Here is a 5496-nt window from a genome sequence, read left to right as displayed (position 1 = left end):
TATTTTCCTGGATCAGGAAACCAAAAGAAAAAACAAGAGTATTTTTTTTTCCTCATCTCACTTTATAGCATCATCTGATAAAATGGAAATTTCTACTCCAGATAAACTGTACAAAAAGTGAGCCCTTTGCCAGAATCCCTAGAGTGCCTGTAAAATACTTAACAGAAGGCTTGTTTTGACAAAAGGATATCACCCCTAATTGTCAAATCCATTCTAAACAAAGGTGGGAGAAGATGAGTGGGTACTGGTTTTTGTCAGCTGTCAGGACTTTGGGAACTTCATTGTGAACCATCCAATCTAATTTTGAACTTTTTGTCTTATTGGTCACGGTTTCATGGATTTCATTATTTGCATGGGTTACTTTTTTCTCAACACTTTAAACATAACATTTGACTGGTGGTGATGTTGGATGAGACAGGGGAGGAGAAGGGCTGAGCTGATCCCCACCAGGTGTGTGCAGGTCTGGCCCAGCCCAGGCTGGACAGGGGCAGGGTTGGGCAGCAGTGACACCCCTGACAGAAAGGTCCAGACACAACAGCCCAGCTACAGCAAAGGTTCTTGGAGTTTTTGGACTGACATCTGTCAGAAATTATGTTTCTTTACCATCTCGCACTACACACCAGGCATCATCTTCTGTTCTCTTTGTCTCAACTCCTTTACACTTAGTTTGGAATTCCTTTGAGACTTGCTCCCCACACTCTTTTCTTTCTGCAGTACTGTGCTGCTTAGAGGTATTGTCCTCCTTTCTCTAAGGTCTTTGCACTTTTAACTGGATTTCATGGCATTTGGGCCAGACAGCCAAGAGAAAACTGGATCCTTCCAGCTTAGGGACCAAATTTGTTGGCATTGTACAACAACCAGCCATGGGGATTGTTGAAATAAAGGGAGGCCACACACCCGTCTCTGCCTGGATATTTTAAAGCCTTTATTTTCAAACAACTCTGTTTTTGGAGAAAAGAAAATACCACAGGATACACTTAGGAGGGAAATAATTTCTAAAGCTGTGCCAGATTCCCAGCTTTTTCCTTTGGCCCAGCACTGAGAAGCAATCTTTAGGCTGCCTGCAGAGGACATCTGGTGATCCTGTGGTGTAGGGGAGTCATCATGCTGCTTTAGCCACTTCAGGACATCTGCTCTTTTGAGCTTTTGGAGAGTGATGGGACACAGCCAGAATCTGCAGTATTTTGAAATGGATCTGTCAGCAGGATAGTCCCTGGAGAATTTTATTCCTGTGGTGTAATTTCAGGTTGGTCTGTGCTGTTTTCAAATCAGCCAGAAAGAGCCCAGTGTATCTCCAGCTGAGAACTCAGAGAGGAGTTTTCAAGCATCTTTTGCCACCTCTGTGGACTCTGTCCAAAAAGTAAGTTTTCAGGCAGGAGACCTCTTCTGAACACTGAATAATTTTTTGTTTCCAAGAAATGTCTTAGCCAATAATAAGGACAAGAATTGTGTAGCTTTATATTCAGCAGAAATCCAGAGCTAGGGATCATCCTGAGCTGTGGAGAGCAGAAGGCAGTTGGTACAGCTCTGAACTTCCCTGGCCATGAGCTCAGTGTGAGAGGATTGCAATTGCCTGATGTGCTGGTGATGTTTCTGTCACAAATGCCAAAGCTCCAACCATCTTCCCCTCTGGACCCTTTTGCCACCTTGTGCTCCACTACTCTTGGATTCAAACCATCAAGGACTTGGTTGCATGGAGTTATGCTTGATTTGCTGCAAAACACAGGCATAGACTTGGCCTTACTGTTCCTACCTGAAGAAAAAAGCAGAGTAAATAATTCACAAACCCATTTTGATGGAATCAGAAGGAGGTAAATCTACCTGAAAAGTAGGTGGATCATTAATTAGTTGCCTTCTCCCATTCTCTGCTGCCCTCTCTTTTGGTTAAAGGGCCCAACTTTTACCAAGAAAATAGGATAATAAAAAGATAACATAAGATAAACTCATTTGGCATGATGTCAATGGGGGGTGATACAGAACTTTCCATACCCTCCCATGCTATACATAGCAGATGAAGAATTAGACAATTTATTTTGTTACATTTCTAACAAGTTATTCCATTTTGTAATTCTTGTAAGTGCTTAAAACATCATGTGTTAAGCAGGATTGATCCCCAAAAAAGCCTGATGGTTTTGACTTCTAGGCAATTTAGCCCTCTTGGAGAACACACTGTGACTTCTGTAGGGATGAGATTGACTGGGACCTATGGAATGGAATCATCTCTCTTAGCTCTAAACTGAGTTGGTGAGTACCAAAAAATTAAACCTATTTCTATATTTATAATCTAGAAGCCAGCAAGGGAATTCTAGGAAAATTGTTTGTAGGATTGTGTCTGACATGTATGACATCCACTTAGCCCTGTCTTAAACAGATAATTTTTTTTTTAATGTGTTTGGTTATAATGCAAAAGACTAGATTTTTCCAAATAGGTATTAGGATGTTTTTTGTGTATCCATAAAAGTATGACATTGAAATGAAAAGGAAGAACAATTTGAGTAAATGTGAATTCCTCTTCAAGCTCTGAGAAGTAAATTGAGCTGTGGAATATTGACCACTGCCTTCAGAAAAGCTTTGTGCTGTTTATGCAGTCACTGAATTTGGTGCAGAATCATTTAATCCAGTAGATCTGATCTCCTGAAATCTTCTTTAGATTTAAGCCTCTTCTGCGGGTCTTTTAGGGACAGATACATTTCTAGAGACATAAACTTCAGAATTTTAATCACTTTTTAAGACTGCTGGCACCAGTGACATGCATAATTCACAAGTTTCACATTGCAGACATGTTGAGGCAAACAAGCTGTTGCAAACGTGTAGCTGGTTACTGTGCACATACAAATCCAGAAGTAAATATTGTTCATACTTCATGCCCAGTGCAAAATGCCTTTTTGCTATTAAAACACAGAGGCAGAATTTTATGATTTCCATGGCCACTTAGAGGTACAAGGGCAATTGGTGGATTTCAGTATTTTTGTCATGATGGAGAAGACCACATATTTTCCTTTCCACAAGCCTTAATTTTTAAAATACATAAATATAAGAAGTTATTAGAATTTGAAATAGAAATGCATATTTTAATGAAGTTTCTTCTCTGCTTTCTGTTCCTCAGAATCCAACATCCCCTTCCTGAATTGACTAACAAATCCAGCAGAAGTTTTTGAAGCACTTCTTGTGCAAATCTCAACCACAAAAGAGAAGCAGTCACCTTTCCAGGCCCTGAACTGCCTCAAGGAAAATGGAAACGTCAACATTTACAGGTGAGGTGATGCAAAATTTTTATATAGGGAACCCCTGCATTATCAAAGATCCCTTTGTGTCTGCAGTGCCAGTGAAGGGAGACAAGATGCTGGTTGTTATTCTTTGTCTACTGCTCCTTAGTTCATTACCATTTTTCTGCTTCACAGCATTAACCATTACATGGAGCAACAAACTCTCCCTGTGCTTCACACATCACAAAGAGCCACCCATGCTTCTGAGAGATGCTCCTGGCTTTCATGGCAGTGCAGGGCAGCAAATGGGACAAAAGACTTCAAAGTAAGCAAATTAAGAATGATCTCTAAGATAAACATGTATTATTCAGTATGTCTGAAGTCCATACCTCTTACTTTGTGTTGCCCAGAGCCTGCTCTTTGTCTGCTGTCAGGTTTTCAGTGTACCACTGGGGGGGACTGATTTTTCCATTCATTTCTAGGCATAACTATTTTCTCACCATTCAGTCAGGCTTTGTGACATTTGCATGAATTCCACCAGGTCTGAGGAAGAGAAAGATGTTGCACATTTCCAGAGAAACAACCCAAGTCAGTATTCGAGTATTTCTGCCACACTCCTCCATCCCTGTCCAAAGTGATTAAAAAATTTTACCTTTTGCACCTTTATATAGTCTCAGCGATACCTTCTATACCTATTGATTCACTATTTCTGAATTTTCCTTTATTTTTCTATTTTATATGTACACTCTTCCTGTTTAACAAAGGAGATGGAAGAAGGAAAAAAATAACTGCCTTCAGTCATTCTGCTGGGACTGAAGATGAGTAAGGTCTGGATTTTACATACCAGAGGCATCAGAAGGGTGCAAGGAACATGAAGATTTCATTTATTGAATATGAAAATATGAATGATTGGTATAAAGCTCAAGTTTACTGCAGTTATCACTTGAGTGAAGCCCACTTTTGACAAGGCTCAGTGAGAGGAGCAGGGGAACCATTGTTTACCCTTTGGGTTTTTTCCCATTCATAGCAGAAAAAGATGAAAATTAGAGCCCTGTCAAACACAGGAGATCCATCTCATGCAGGATCTTGAAATATGGCTTTGTTCCAAACTGGAACAAGCTCCCAAATTTCCAAATATTCAATGAAGAAATTTGTCAGAGAAAAACAATCTAACCCATGTTCACAGAATTAGTTCACTTTGTCAGAACTGAAGTGCTCTGTTTTCACTTTGATTACCTCATTTTTTTTATATAATGCATCTAACCTGATGCTAAATAAAATACCTCATGCAAAACTTTCAACTCCAACACTAGAAAATGGCATCATCCAGGGTTACCAAAATCTTCATGGATGTGTACTGAGATGGTTGAGAAATGAATTTCAGTCCTTAATTGGTTTGTACTTGCCCATTCAGATGAGCAATATTCAACTATGTTGAACGAGTCACCCATCATAAAACACCAAGAAGCAGGGAAGCCACCTGACATACACCCAGCCCTGCCCAGCAATTCCATCCCAGCCTTAGGAACCCCAGGAAGAAGTGAGGAGGGGTCATCACAGCGTGGACTCTGTGCCCCCAACCCACTGCTTCAGGTCCCAAACCTTTTCAGATGAAGGATGGACAGTCCTGGCAGAGAAGGTTAACAAATTCCCTTCACGATTTGAGTCCTGATGAACTGTAAGCTGGGTTTCCATAACCTTGGAAGATACTCCTGCCAATTAGCTTTGATTTGGAACTAGCAGGAGCAAGGTCAGCAGGTGTGCCCAGCCCACACCAGGTGGGATTTTATGTCCCCTAGCCATTGGCTATAATGAAATATTTAATGGCTCCATTATCTTTTTTGTAATTATTTCCAGTACCTGCCTGGAACATAACCTGGGTGTGTAAGTGGGAATGTGTGTTTGGAAACGACTGGAGCCAGCCCTGGGAAAAGGGCTGTGCTGCCCCTGCTCAGCTGCCAGTGTTGATCCTGTGGGGCTTGTTGGGTTTTGTTTGTTTAGTAATCAAGCAGGGACCTTTTAGGCATTGTGTAATCACTGGGGCACAGCTTGCTCAGATGTGGTCGTGACACAGCTCCCTCACAATCCCTCCCTGCTGAGCGCATGAGGTGTGACCTCAGCACAGCCTTGGGGGGCATTGTTCACCCCTGTTCCACGCTGCTCTTACAGCTCTGTCAGTGCAGTTTAATCACTGATCTGTGACTGTGGGGGAGCTCAAACCACCACATTGCTCAAAGTAACTTGGTGGTGGAGAGTAGACCTCTAAAATGCAAAGCATTAGGGTGGAGAG

At 41.4% G+C, this 5496-nt stretch overlaps 1 long non-coding RNA gene across 1 annotated transcript; it reads left to right on the top strand.

The window, feature by feature from the left end:
• The first annotated feature begins 1905 nt into the window (after positions 1-1905).
• LOC139595699 (uncharacterized) lies at positions 1906-3496 on the top strand. The gene is made up of 3 exons (XR_011681096.1): positions 1906-2244; positions 3107-3254; positions 3402-3496. It is a non-coding gene; the product is annotated as an uncharacterized lncRNA (long non-coding RNA).
• Positions 3497-5496: the final 2000 nt, after the last annotated feature.

This window comes from Agelaius tricolor, unplaced genomic scaffold, assembly GCF_023055355.1.
Source record: "Agelaius tricolor isolate 1412-34295 unplaced genomic scaffold, bAgeTri1.0.p SCAF_14, whole genome shotgun sequence".
Lineage (NCBI taxonomy): Eukaryota > Metazoa > Chordata > Aves > Passeriformes > Icteridae > Agelaius > Agelaius tricolor.
Note: the sequence above shows the minus strand (reverse complement) of the source record. Positions and strands in the feature narration are given on the sequence as shown.